The sequence below is a fragment of the Hippoglossus stenolepis genome, chromosome 7 (genome assembly GCF_022539355.2).
Source record: "Hippoglossus stenolepis isolate QCI-W04-F060 chromosome 7, HSTE1.2, whole genome shotgun sequence".
NCBI lineage: Eukaryota > Metazoa > Chordata > Actinopteri > Pleuronectiformes > Pleuronectidae > Hippoglossus > Hippoglossus stenolepis.
Window position 1 is genome coordinate 16,445,756 of NC_061489.1, and position 15,798 is coordinate 16,461,553.

Consider the following 15,798-nt stretch of genomic DNA (forward strand, 5'->3'; position numbering starts at 1 on the left):
GCTGCCTACTTTTCAGCAGCCACACGTGGTTTAAATTTCATTAAAAAAAAAGTAAAACCACATTCATGAGTGTGCAGCAACAGCATGTGACAACAGCGGCACAATTCATTATTGATCACATCAATTTGCACACTGGCTCTGCACTGCTTCCTGCTGCAGAGAGAATTCTGTGGCTTAGCTTCTATGGATAGCTAAAAGCGATACGGACAATTATGCTACTTCACTGATTGCATTTTATCGTGTGTGAAAATATCTGAATTTGGCAAGAGCATGTTGCAGACAAAATGTTTGGATGATGATCACATAGCAAAAGGTTAATCCTCGTCATAACCTTTTCCTGGAAAACAAACAACCAAAAAAATGCCAGGAGACCTTTATGTGTCACTGTAAACATAGAAAAAGCTTCATCATTTTATTGGTTGGCTGCACAGTCTAGTGGAAGTTGGATATGTTTCATAATCAGCGAGACAAAACCTGGTAGACGCCCTCACATGTTCCAGACAAAGCTTTAAAACCAAGAAGCATTACTTTATATCACGAAAAACTAATTACTATTATTGATGCCAAAGGCTGGTACATAAATTACCATTTTCATTATTTATTAACATCTTGGTGATTCATTTAGATGATAAAGTTAAAAAAGGGATACAATTCACTATTATCAGCTTGCTATTCATCAAAAAACAAAAAAGATACCAAATTGTTATACACAGTAGAAGACAAAGAAATGCACTATCACCGTTTTATTTGAGGAGATGAAACCACAGAACATTTGGCATTTTTGCTTAAGAAATAACTGCAGCGATCAATCTATGAAAACATCATTGCTGATATATTTTCTGTTTAATGATAAAGTGATTTAATCGAATAATCCTTGAAAATCTAGTCAAAAGACATCATCACTGGGTCGGTCCCTGTTTCATTGTTAGAAACTGTCCCTCTCGTATTCACTGATTATTCCTGCACCTCCTCATGTTTCCTCTTTTCTTTACAGTTTGACAGCATAAGTAGTACTTCCTCATTTCTCTCTTCTTGCCGGTTTTCAGTGTAGGCTACCCCCTTTATATCTGTCATGGTTTTTTACTACTTTAACCCTGCTACTGAAGTTAAGACTCACCGGGCTGCTGCCAATGTTGAATAAATGCAAACTGTTAAGTCCATAAGATTTAAAGTGTGAAACCACCTCAGGGAAAGGTTATCTTGAAGATGACTCAAAATCTGCTTCTAGATGTAATCACTAAAAATACAAGAATGGGTGTAAAGATATGTAAAAGCCGCATGGGGCTACACACACACATCCACAGACACACACAGATAGGGAGAGAGAAATATGTTAAAGCAAATGGCAGCCCCTGAGAGACTGTCAGAGCTTGGCAAAGAAATGACGGCTGATAAAAGATGACAATATCTAATCCTTGTTGAGGGACTTGGCTGAGACAGGCTCTGTGTCTTTTTTATGCACAGAGAGAGCAGACAGAAAGAGCTTTGGCGCTGGTGGGTGCCACACTAGTCAGCATCCAGGCATACGATGCTCTGAAGGAGAACATTACTAAACACAGGTAGAGATGTCAATGTAGAAAACAATCCTCAAAATCAAAAGGCGCCCACTTTCCTTGACAGCTTTTAGGCAGTAAACAGCAGAACTCCTTGTCAGCAGAAAAGGGGGGGGGGGAACAGGTGAGACTGGGAGAGATGGGTGAGGAGGGGGGGGAGGGGGACGGGCGAGAGGTAAAAAAGCCCTTGAGGAGAAACAAACAATGAGCTTAGAGACAGAAAACAACTTTCCCACCCTCTTTAGAATCAAACAGCAGGGGTTCTCTAGCAATTCCCATTCACAGATTCTGACACAAGACGCTGCAGAGGTGCAGAGGAAAGACCTGCGCTGAAGCTCAACAGGGATTTCCCCTTCCGCCAGGTGTCTCTTGTTGACATACAGTGTCCATCCTACCGGGCAATAATCCATCCACCCAGCCAGTCATCCATATTATGCTGGTTTTCCAGGAAACAGAGCCAAGGTCGTTCAGAGCTTCATCCAGTAGTTCCACCTGGGGGGTCATGCATGTGAGACATTTCCAGGCCAGATAGGATACAAAATCTCTCCAGCATGTGCAGGGTCGATTACTAATTCTACTGCTATACACCTCAACTGGCTCCCTCTGAATGCCCAAATTCCTTTTTCTGACAGCCTGCAAAGCAACCTCCTCTCAGCTGCTTTCCATCTGCAGTCTCATATTTTCAGTCACTACTTAAAGCTTCTGACCATTGATTAGAACATGTTTTAACTGGTGACTCCTCAACTCTGCTGCAGACTTGGAGGTATTGTTGACTCAAGGATTGGTTGGTCTTATATGTATATACAGTATATATATATATATATATATCTTTTTGCTGTGAGGCGACAGTGCTAACCACTATATCACCGTGCCACCCCAAACTGTCTTTGTACTACTTGTATATCCGAAGCATGTTAAATAACCAATCCAACAAGAGAGCCATCTTATATACAATCACTATTGTACAAGTTGTAGTAGTCATGTGACCATATATTAAACAGCCACCATGTATTTAGTGCTTTTTAGTCTTCACCCATTCACACACACATTAATACAACAATTCTTTATGCAGGACTTTATATACATGCACACCATTCAGTCACCATTGGTGCATGTAAACTGAAGGAGGAGAGGGTCTAGTCACCAACCTTCTAGTTAGTGGATGACCCGCTTTGCTTCCTGAGTCACAGCCGCCAAAAGGTCCACAGCTCGGTCCCTGGAGTGGCAGGAGAAGTACAGGTGAGATCCAGGTGAAACCGCCCTTCATTTTGAAACCACTGTGGTGCTCTTCACCGAGGCCCTTAACCTTCAACTGCTCCAGTAGAGCTACTTAGTTTTTAAAATCTCACAATGTGGTCGTTCTATTCCAGATGAGAATGTCTGCTCAGGGAGTTCCGGAAAAACTGCCTGGCTCTCAGCGAAACTTCTATTAAAAATAGTTTTCAAAAGTACTTTTGAAAGAAAATGAAAATGAAGGCTTCATACAGCGGAGAAAAATAACAAGATAAGAAAAGGACCCTGGAAGACAGTGAGATGCAGCAGAAGATTTACAACCTCCTTACTGAAATAAAGTGAGAGGAGAAGAGCATTTGAAGACACAAGCGTATTAATAGCACAATTTATGATCTTATTGCAACAATTCATGATTGTACCACTTTAAAAGATTACATTAGAATAGGGGATGCAAAGTATAAGTGTTTGTGTTCTATGGTTTTAAATTTTGGTGACATATCACCACACCGGATTCGGCGCCAGGGTATACGTCATGTTCTTTCATTTTCCATAGTATCTGAAGAGAACTGACAGCCGTCAATATATCACTGCATCCTTGCTGCATTTGTCTGACACATCCTCACTCTTCATTTACCGGTCTGTGCTAGAGGAAGCTGAAAATGTCTAGACATCATGGAGGAGTAGCCTCTCATGTCCTCCCCTCCGAGTGCTCAGTGACTCTCGCTCACCAACACCATTCATGCTTCGTTCCTTTTACAAAGGGGGAGCTTGTGAATATACTACTGAGGTAACCTACTTGTCCACAGTACAAGGAAAAACATGAGTGCCACAGGAGATGATGCATCTGAATTTCTCAAATTCAGAACAATTCACAACAAGTGATTTCAAAGTCTGCTAAACTTATATTTTTAAAAACATGACGGCCCTAATAATTCATTAGTAGCATCGCTGGTTATATTCTTTGCATGACTGGATCACTGTGTTGCAACACTGCAGTATGCATAGTTTGAAATGAATGTAGTTGTGTGTGGATTCGATCAATCGAGAGAGAGAGAGAGAGAGAGAGAGAGAGAGAGAGAGCCTTGACTCGTGTTTCCTCCTGCGACTTTCTCAGAGACCATGAGCATTAACGTCAGCCAAGTTACCGCTGATCAATACTTGAAATGCAATGAAACTCAAATTGATGTGGATATTTGATTTTTCTTGACTCCCCCCCATCACTTTGCCAGCGGGCTATCCCAGCCAACTGCTTGCACACATGGATTTTCTTTGAGAGGCGCCTTCTTGACTGCTGCTCGAGGCTCATTTGGCCAATGCCCTTCACTGAAATGCAGCTGTGGGGCAAATTTACATCGAGATTTCTCATTTTTCCCCACACTAACACAAAGTTAAATGATAATAGTATCATTTGATTTGTATAGTTTGATGTAAAAGTTATATTTTAATAATTAAAGTTATAATTAACATTTTTAATACTATTGAATATTTGGAGACATTTTAAATGATAATAATGACTATTGAGCATTCATAAATAAACTCGAGATGAATATAGTCGACCTAAAACTGCAAATGATGAAAAAGAAAATATATTTTACCAACAAACCAATGTACCGATGCTGATAAGGGAACAGTTTGAAAATATATCTGTCATTCTGATTCAGTGGCTCCAACTCAAACTGGATTTTCAAAAGAACAAAACAATTATAGTATAGTGCCCTCAGATCCGCAGGTGAGTCATGTCTTGTTATTGTAGACAGAAGGTAAGAAACACTTTTATCATTCTCTATACTGTAGCCAGTTGTAACGTGTTTCCCTACTATATAAAAGTAATATAAATAAAATAGCAGGCAGATCTTTTACAGAAACCTATAGGCACCTTCTGAGGAGTTCAGGATTATTATCATCAACCCAGGGACTTAGTTTCAGCTGTACTGTGCCACAATTCCCTGGACTTTTATGTGACGTAGGACCTGAGATAGGATGTCAACTAATCTACGTGACAAAAAGGCTGGTCTGTTTGATTTTATTCCAAATCTGCAAATAAAATTCTTGGTGCACGTTGGTACTTTGGGAAATGTATAGACCTATAGAGGAGTCACATCCAGAGTCACTCAGGACAAAGTGTGACACATGCCCAGACCACATCAAGCAGCTCGTGTGAATGACGACCAGCAGCAGCTCAGCTCTGAGGGAGACTGTCACTACAGGTCAATCACCATGCAGAGAAACCTCTTTTCAGTCACTTGTGTATGAAGTCTAAAGGCTCCACTTAGAGCCCTGACTTTAATCCTTCTACTTTCTCTTAGGATCACACGCCTCTGCCCTCCTGCCCAGTTCCCATGGTTAACACAGAGAGAGAGAGAGAGAGAGAGAGAGAGAGAGGAATCTGAAAATCACAGCACAACACTTCTCACTGCATTTAATCTCCAATTTAGTATCCTTCCATCAGTCCTTCTCCACAATATAGTGCAGGAATGATGAGTGAGTGAGTGTGAGCCTGACTGATTGCATTAACTAATGATTTGATGTCCAACAGTGACATAATTGCAAAGAAGATGTAGTATTTTCTGAACATGCAGCTATAATATAGTCAACTAATTAAGATGTTCAACCCTCCATGACACAAAAAAGACATATATATATATATATATATATATATATATATATATATATATATATATATATATATATATATATATATATATATATATATATATATATGTGTGTGTGTGTGTGTGTGTGTGTGTGTGTGTGTGTGTGTGTGTGTGTGTGTGTGTGTGTGTGTGTGCGCGCTCTTGTACAGCTATCTTTGTGAGGACCAGTTTGAGTCTACAACCAAGTGAGGACATTTTGGGAAAGTGAGGACCTTTTGGCCGGTCCTCACTTTGTGACCCCCCTTTAATGGACTGTTTGGGGGTTAAGACTTGGTTTTAGGGTTAGGGTTAGAATTAGGTTTAGGTTAGGTTAAGGGTTAGGCATTTAGTTGGATGGTTAGGGTTAGGGTAAGGGTCTAGGGAATGCATTATGCCAATGAGTGTCCTCACTAAGACAGCTGTACAAACGTGTGTGTGTGTGTGTGTGTGTGTGTGTGTGTGTGTGTGTGTGTGTGTGTATGTTGGCAGTGCCTTTGTAACTGTTATAGTTTCAGGCTGGGAATGTGGCAGCTGTAATTCCGAACTGTACTTCACTTTGTCTCTGTGGCTCAGTTTCAGTTTAATCACAGTTTTTTATTTACTGTACTTGGCCAGTCACCAAAAAGCATAAACATGGATACAACCCTTTAAATCGAATGTGGAGTTCAAAAGTGATGACGATCCCCAAAACTATATGACAGTGGTTGTTACCCCAAAGCTGCATCTGCTGAAATCACTGTATGGCTATTGGTACAAGTAATATACTGTACAGCAAATTCCAGTGATGTTTCCTTAGACTGAAGCAGAGGAGCGCACTCCATATTTCACACAGTTTGAACAGACACAAAGAATGTCCAACCAACAAGGGATAGTTAAATCGGTCCTGCTTCGTTCTATCCCACCGTGCATTCCTCTTCCCGGCTCAGCTCTGTGTGTGAACAGTCATCCTGGGACTTATCCCTAGCGTCTGTGTAACAGACATACAAAAACCCACACCAAGAGAAGCACAAATAGAAGTGGAAGCTGCCTGTGGTTGATCTTGTTTGTATTACAAACATTCGTGGAGCACATTGGTGCTTTCCCTTCACGTCTCATTACATTGCTGCCTGTGATGCTTGTCACCACGAGACAATGGCTGTCACCCAGGTACAATGACGGCTGTTATGACAGGAGAGCAGAAGAAGAATACTCCTCCTGAGGCTTTCCAGATGGATGAGAAAAAGTCATCAACCTGGAGCCTGAAGGAAAGATTTGCAGCGCTGCATCACTTTGGTTTTGGTAGCGGCAGAAAAGGATATCACTTAATTGTGGGTGCAGTTAATGTGGCCATGGTCGCAGGGTGGGGAGATGGTGAATAGCCCACTTGAAATGGCAAATAAAAAGAAGTGCCCAACTAACTGATGGGCTGTCAGTCTAAATGGGCACTGCTGATGTTATTGATTATTCACAGCACCATGCTACACCTCCCAAGTTAAAACATCACAGAGGGTAGTCGCTCTGAGAACTGCAACCAAAACAGATCTGCATTTACAGCCTCTGGAAATGTTATCAACCCCTCTGTGACCCCCCCATTGAATCACCGAGGAGGGCTTCCGACATCTGAATCAGATATTGTACAAAAAAGATTCAAGAGCTGATTTCAACATGACTGTAAAGGTCCCATGAGTCGTCCTCAAGATTTCACTGCTGCAGAGTTCAGGCATCAGTATCTTAAAGGGCATAGAAACACTGTATTTGTGCTGTAGCTGCAATGAGCAAGTGAATACAAAGTAAATAGGTCGATTTTGAGATGGAAACAACAAGGCTAAATCATGACTGACTAAAGAAGATAATTGATACAAGTACACTCTGGTGTGTACAAACGTTCTCTCGTGAAAACCTCCTGGGTGTCATTCTGAAGACAGCTGAGACAGTGGCTCACCAAGCTCACCTTAATTACAATGGCTGGTCTCTTTATGTGCGCCTACGTTATTCAGAGTTGTGAAAATAATAATGTGAAACATATATATTTATATACAGTATATATTGATTACATACCACTAGAGGGCAGAAACATGCAAAAACAAACTGACAACATTCCTAGTTTCGAATCCAAAACCCTGGACAACATGACCATTGATTTGTTGCTGTGTTTCTCAACATGTAACTGAATATAATGGATGACTCACAGTCCTTTTAGCTCCTCCCTCACTCCAAAGTAAAATATCCGCACCAATGGTTTACTAGATGATTGACTATGTTCACCAGCTTGTTGGCAGGTTTGTCTGTTTTCCATTCGAGACTCATTTGTCTTCTCTTAGTAAAGGGGTTAGACTGTAAGGACATAACATATTAGCAACATGGAAACTTTGTCTATATGATTTGTCTGATATACACAAAATACGGATTCTTGCAGATGTAAAATCTGAGGGAAAGACATTTGCTTTACTTCAGTGTTGCTGCAGAATGTCCTTTAGAGCCTGAAACTGGGTGTTCAGTGCAGACCCACAACTCACCTTTGAAAGGTGAACAATTCTCTCCTCAACCAATGACAGAATTCCTCTTGTTTTGCGTGGAGTCTTTTCCCAGCTGGGTCATTGCAGTTTCTTTTGGTGTCGGAGTAATGGTCGGAGAAATATTTTCTTGGACAAGTGAACAAATGGTGAGGATCGTGGAGAAGAGAACATGGTGTTTGTGTTTGCCTTGTTTGGTCAAACTGAGGTCTCTGTCTTATTTCGCTCCCATTTTATCTCGGTGCTCATGTGTCTAGTTAAATTTAATATGAATGTCTCACCTAAATGCCTGTGACCGTACCGGTGTGCAGGCTCCATTGTGCATTTTAGACTGTGTGTGTGTTTACTGGGGCAGTGTGCTTTTCACCTGTGAGAGATTTAACAGTCTGTGGCTTTATGGATCCAATTCCAGCAGGCTGGTGTGATCCAGACCACTCTCTTACAGCACCACTACTTTTCACAGGAACAGTCAGAGGGGAGGGCTTTGAAGGTGACACTGAAGGCAAGAAATGGGACCCCTCACAGGACTCAGTAGTAAAAGCCCAACATGTGCCACCATCGTTTCTCTTTTTATTTATTTTCTAAAGTGAAGCAACGGCAGCTGTTCTCCAGAGTTTGGGGCTGTGGTGAAGTCTGAGAGACAAAGCCTGTATAGACCGTGATCAGACGGAACAAGCTGCGAAGGCCAAACATAATTTTAATACAAATCTGAACATCATGGCTGTCTGGTATTTTGTCAGCTGAGTTCCACTCCTGTACGAGTTCTTTTTGATAAATCCTTTCTTTATGAATATCTGATATCTGCAAAAAATCTGTTTCATAAAAATGTGGCTTTAAGATTTTCTGCATTACACAAACACTGGTTGAATGATTGTTGTTGCGTCATTTTGTTCTCAAGAAGTTATACAATGTAGATCAGTAAAAATGTTCAACTTGTATAATTCGTTCATCAAGATCTGATGTGTGATTTAAATGTACATTTTTTAAAGCAGTGTATTTTAAAAGCACCATAAAAAAACAGGTGCCGTTTTCTTATTCTAATTCAATTTAAAAATAAAGCTGTAATTGAACACAGGACTTCATCAGTCATGTGACACGAAGGATGAATTTGTCATCCTGACAAATGTTGATGATGAGGAGACCGGACCTGAAATTTAAAGTGTATTTAGTAGTGATTTTTGTACCATTTAATAGGCTGGTTATATTTGGATGTTAGTGGTTTTTCAAATTAACATGTTTTGTTATTTTAAAAGGCTCCTGTGGCACTATAACCTTTATCTGTCCTCTGGTGCACATGTGTGGGTTTGTGCGTTTCTTACATTCTCTAGCATTTATTGATTACATCAATGTTCCAGTCAAGGCTGTCAGTCAGTACAGATTAAGTAATTGATCACTCTATGGATCTTGTTGTTTGTAGCCCTGTATCTTGGGTGTATTATTTCTAGTTTCCTCTCTTCCTCTTCCTTATACAGCAGCTTTTCTTTTTTTTTTTCTTAGTGCATACTACTGTTTTCATATGAGGCTGCAGTGATGTGCACATACAGATGCACACTTACACACATACACACACAGTGAGACCTTGCTTCATGGGGAAATGTATATTAGCTTCTGTTTGTGCTTGAATTGATTTTCTGTTGTCCAATTTGCAGACCTAACAGAAGCCTAATCTTTCTCTGTCCTTCTTTGTATTAATGGCCGTGCTTTCTTCCTCAGCAAGGGTGACAATTACTTGTGTGTGTGTGTGTGTGTGTGTGTGTGTGTGTGTGTGTGTGTGTGTGTGTGTGTAAGTGTTAGATTAGACAAGTAAATGGAGTGAGAAAGGACAGCCTGTATAGGCTTTTCTTACCTTTAATGTGCTCACCCCTTTTTCTATGAGCGGAGGAAAGGTGCAGTTACACACCCACAAACCACTGCTGATGTTCTGGAATCAGCAGAGTTGTACACAGACTGATTGACACACTGGTCTGAATCAGCCGAAGGTCGTTTTAAGTGATGACGTGTCAATGTCAGTGTGTTGGGATGTTTTCGAGCTGCTGTGTGGTCCAGGAGAGAGACATGCAATGGGGGGGGGGCACTGATCAGTGCGATGCAGTGAGAGATGCAAGATGTAATGAATCACTTTAATGAATTGAACGTCACCCTATGAAGCATCACTGCATCAGGCTATGGAAGCACATTTGTTGACGTTATATATCGGACTGTAAATAACGTCTCTACAGACTCTTGTGCTCATACTGTGAATTTAACATTTTGCTCCACGTGTGAAAAACATAACAAAAACAATATGTAACAATATATATACTCATATACTTCAACAGCATAATACACAACTACCACCACAGGTTCATTATCTTAATTATTACAATCTTTAAATTATAAGAAACTGGTTTGAAATAGGAATAGAAAATAGCAGTTGTAACGATTTATTGTAGCTGTTTTTTGTTTTAGTTTTGTTCTTGTTTACTCGCACTGAGTGAGGCTGGTGCATAATCAGCAGCTCATATGCATTTTCTCCCCATTGTTTTTCTTCTCTTCACTTTTAATAAAAAGAGGCATTTTCGGAGCTGCAAGGACAATGTTGCAGTGAACTGTGTCCTCTGGGAACAAAGAACACAATAGCTTCACAATGCCGGGGACATAGAAGCGGATTCAATTCTGCTCCTTTTGAAAACTCTGGGTATAAGTGTATATATTCTTAGTTGGATCCACTCTATCGTAAATGTGTTTGAACTCAAATCAAGCAGAGGATAGATATGTTCTTCCTTTCTCTATAAGCTGGCTGATGTTACATGCATTTATCTATCTCTCCATAGTGAAACTTTCGTCAGAGCCGCCCACGGTAATTAATGCAAATGTATGGATTCAATCACCATTTTATTTCTTACTAGCTATCCCCATTCAGTCAGCAACATCGCAAATGGATTAACCAGGTCTAGTTGAGTAAGAACATAGGTAAGAGAGAGAGGAGAGGAGAGGAGAGGAGAGGAGAGGAGAGATGCTCACACACTAACACACCCACAAAGCTCCAGTATAGGAAACGGTGGACCATTACCACCATAACGTGAGCGCCATCCAGGCATATCCTGCTCGGTGCTGACGGGATGGAGACAGAAAAACCTGCCAGGCAGAAAACAGTGAGACACAAGAACTATAAAGTAAAGCCGACAACAGCAATGTTCTCCAACCATAGGACGAGCAGTGGGAACGCCGGTACAGTGAAGGCATCCGTTTGATTCAGGGAACATGTACAGTACTTGCTCTGCTGCACTGTACGAGCTGATGCAGCAATCACTCAGCAGCTTTAACCCGCTGGTGCTTCTCCTCCGCGTTTTCTTTCTTCCTCGCCTGCTTCCTTTCTGCAACACTGCCTCTTATCCATGATGTTTTTCCTTCCTTACTGTAAATCCTCATATCATCCCGGCTCCAATTTGCTAATGAGCACAACTGTCTATCTTTATGTCAATTTACACAACCTTATAATCAATGCTATGTGGATAATGAATGTGTGATGATGAATGTGAGGTTCCTGAAAAGTTGAAATTCTGTGGTTCTTGTTAAACTACTTTACCCCGACAAGGGCCCTTGATCTTTAATTCTTTAATTCACTTCATTTGCCAGCAACAAATTCACTGTTTCCACTACTTACGTGCTCCGCACCCCCCTCTCATTATTTCTGCACCTTACACTTGCGCTGTTGTTCTCCCTCCTTCCTTCCCTTTGTTTTTTCCATCCAAGCAATGTCACACTGCTCAGCTCCCACTCTCCTTCGTATCAGAGTCACTTTCAGTGAAGATTTACCGATGACAATATGATTTGCCTAAAGGGAAGCTGCTTTTTATGGACTGGCACTATGATCAGGCCACGTTTCAGCAAGGCTTTCTGATAGCCACAAAAAAAATTGTAAAACAGTGCCGAAAGATGTACATTTTAGTTTAGATTTTAAGTTGATTTTACTCATTCATGTGCTATATATTTGGCTCTATTTGCTTTGTTTAGTTGCTTAGTTATTTATCTTAAATATTAACGTTGGACTGTAAAATGGTGTGGTTAGTTCAGAGTTACTGGTGTGTCGTGAGCAGCCACTGGAAACAGCTTTAGTGCACATTTGAGATAAGTTTTGCTCGTTTTCCCTTATCTTGGTGCTTAGATGAAAACACAAAGATAAAATTGATCAGCACTTTTAATCTGTGCTACAAATTTCTGCTTACAACAGCAAACAAATGCACTTACCAGAAGGTCAGTGTCTGCAGTTATTTCAATATTTTTTTGAATAATGTAACTTTGTTTCTGTGACTCTTTTCTGCAACTGTTCTATTCCCCTCTTCACCTACATTTCAAACCTGACTCTTACAGGCTTTCTGTCTTACCTCCTCCTCTTTTCATTCTCTCGCTCATACCCCCCAACTCTAAGATCCCCCCTCAACAACATTTGTTTCAGTGCTATCTGATATTTCCTTTCCATCCACCTTTTACTTCTTATCCATCTTGCATAGATTGGCTATTACTGAGACAAATTGAAACAGGCAGAAGGAGCCCATGTGTCCAGTTAAGAAAGAAGAAAGTCCTCCCTAAGGCAGTGGTGTTAACTAATCTTAAAGACTGTCCAGGCCTTTTACTCTTTTATTACACTACAGAAGTCATGTCGGGATATGAACATATCCACATATTCATTCCAACAGTATTTCTCCTGATGTTACAACATGAAAAACGAAAAAGAAAACAACCTGCTTGGATTATGATTAAACTTAACGGCTGGCTGAAAGCTAACTATTTGTCTTTTAAGCTGCTCTACCCTGTCTTCTCCTTTGTGTATTGAATTGTGTGTGCATGTACACAAATTATTAGCATTAATATTAAATTTGGCAAAGTCCTGCTTGAAGTGCTAATGTCAGAGTCAGGGTCTCCAAATGTTACGGGTTAAAGAGCGTTTAATATTTGCTGCCTGCTTTATTCATTTTATTCATGGGCCTGGAGACTTGCCCGGCTACACACACGGCTCTGCTTCTAATAATAATGCAAATATTTGCTGTGCCGAATCACACCTTTGATACAAACTCACGCGCACAGTTAATTGAAATGAGCAAATTGAGAAATGTGTTTCCATTACGAATCTACCTCCGAGAATAACCGCTCAAACTTAAATGATTCGTACTTTAGTGCCAATGGGAATCAATCTTATTCTGTCTGGCTGTGTCGCTGATTAATACACAGACTGAAATTACTTCTGTTCCATCATTTAAAGGATGGATCCAATATATTCAACAATTGCATTTCTGTCTATTATCCTTGTTTAGTTTGGTGAACAGGGGATAATCTTTCCCAGAAAAGAGATGATACAGTGAGGGAGGTGCACCTATTATGGTTGGTGTCCACAAGGAGTTAAGTAGAACAACAAACAACTCTGCTTCAAATCTGCTTTAAAGCTAAACTGTTAAAATTTATATTTGACTTTCCCTCAGTACTGTAAACTAGAAAAAAAGTGTATGGAATACGGTATAATAAACTTAGTATGTTTGAACCTTCATTGTTTGGATCAGGGCGGCATAGTGGTGCTTTTCCGTGTGGAATTGGCATGTTCTACCCGTGTTCCACCAGATACTCCCACAATCCAAAGACATGTAGGTTGGGGTTAGATAGGTAGGAGTATCTAAACTGTCTTGTGAATGTGAGAATGAATAAGTGTTTGTCTCTATATGTGTAAGAAGATCCAAATGTTCTGCTTACAATAAAGACTATTTGTATGTGTCAGCTTAAGTAGAGTACTGCGTCTGTTGTGTGTCACATACTGAAAATGCATTTTATCAAATATAAGTCTGCAATTAAAATGGTTAGTTTTTTTTGTTAAATATGTAATATACAACAGTTAAGCAGGGTCTGTACAACATCCTTAATGCTTATCAAATTCTATAACTTGAAACTCTTTAGAAATCACTGTGTGCACCACTACCAGGTCCCTCCCGCTCTGTAATAAATGGTTTTTCATGTGTGGCGGTTTGGATTGTCGTCATGCTCTGACAGGATGTCTTACAAAATAGTTCTGACAGACCATAAACCAGGCCTCAGACTAAGCTGGTTATTTTTGTGATTGACATTGAATTACTCTCATTTCTAAATTTCAACAACTTTGATCATTTCACTTTTCACTTTAGGAGTTCAAATTATAATCCTGTGTTTGCAGTGGTGAAGATGGTGTCTTCACCAATTGAGTGAAGTTCCCTCTCCTCCATTTAACCCACGTTAATGGCATAACACAAGTTTAAATGGTAATAGGATAACATTACTCTGAATGCTGTTAGCTTCAATTAGATTTCACCTCAACTCAGCAGTAAAAGCACAAATCACATTTCATACATCCATTCCCATAAAAGTTAAATGGCTGTAGACACTGTATGGACGGAGACATTAGGAATCAACAGAAAGGGAGAGTTACGTAGAAAATGGGAGAACAGGGTGATCAGAGCAAATGAAGAAATACACCTTAGGGAGTATTTGGGTTTCATGATCCATGTCACACTAATGGATTAGTTAGCACTTTGCAGAGCAAGGACTTCGGAGTTGAGCGGGTTAACATTTCTGTTGCTTTTGGAAAGTACCAGATGAAAAAAAAGTCCACACACATCCACCATCCTAAAAATCTGCCTTAAACCAAATGCCGAAATATGTTATGAGTCTGCATCAATTTTATAAACTCCAAAATAAACACTATTTCAAAGAGCTTTTTGGGGTTGCAACAAATAGAGCAATACAACTTGAGACGAGGAAAACACATATTTGGTGTTTTCAAGTGTGTGAGCACACACGTACACAATTACTTATCATCGGTTAATCAAGAAAATAGAGACAGAGAAATAGGAATTCTACAAGTCTATGCATAGTGGGGAAGCTTATGATTTAATATCATACTTTAATTGAAATAGATTCACTCCAAAACCATGCATATATTTCAATTTAAACTGGGGGAGAGTTATTATGCACCAGGAGCTAAACCTGAGAATGCTCAAATGTGGGTCCAAACTAAATGTTACAATAACCACAACATTCACATCAATTCCTCCAATTAGCTGCAACTGTGTATTATAAGAAACTGTTGGGCATGTTGTACTTTAACACAAAGTTTTCTCGACATTACAGATCTGCCAACTCCCTCACTGCCATCTGTGCTCATCCACTCAGCCATTACATCACCGCAGGGCTGTCAATCACCTAATCAACCTGCTAAAGGACACTGGTCAAAAAGCTGTGTGTGTGTGTGTGTGTGTGTGTGTGTGTGTGTGTGTGTGTGTGTGTGTGTGTGTGTGTGTGTGTGTGTGTGTGTGTGTGTGTGTGTGTGTGTCATACCATCATGTGATGATGTGTCTTTCACACAGACACATACTTTTCAGTCCACATCATTGACACTGTGTTTCTTCACCAAAAACTCATCATATTCATTACACACGTTCGCACATGAACAAATACACAAACACTCCACGGTTCAATTAAACACTCGGATATCGTAGCCAAGACAACCACAACTGAGAACACAAGGAGCTATGAAATCAATGTGAAGTAATGAAAATCGATTTTCGATCATTTGTGGGCTATTCTCAGATGTGTGCAAATTTGAACAATGCAATATTGTACATATCAGCTTGTACTTTAAATTATACCAGACAAGCATTTATTGACCTTTTTTGAGCAAACTTGAAGAAAAGCTGTCATAGGTACAGTATAAAACAACTCTAAATGAACATCCCAGTTCAGTGGTGAAACATTATATGACTCTTTGACTCTCTACACATCCGGGAATAACAATTCCAACACCTGGACTTTGTGTAATGGCCAATATCAGGTACTGATGCGGTACCAGTGCATTTAAAGAATATGTAGAAATGTATTTTAACAGCT

The 15,798-nt window shown here is 40.0% G+C and overlaps 1 long non-coding RNA gene across 1 annotated transcript; it reads right to left on the reverse strand.

Moving 5' to 3' along the window:
• Positions 1-381: 381 nt before the first annotated feature.
• On the reverse strand, positions 382-2,771 carry LOC118112457. Its single transcript, XR_004697219.2, has 2 exons — positions 2,702-2,771; positions 382-2,045 (listed from the first exon to the last, which is right to left on the reverse strand). It is a non-coding gene; the product is annotated as an uncharacterized LOC118112457 (long non-coding RNA).
• Positions 2,772-15,798: the final 13,027 nt, after the last annotated feature.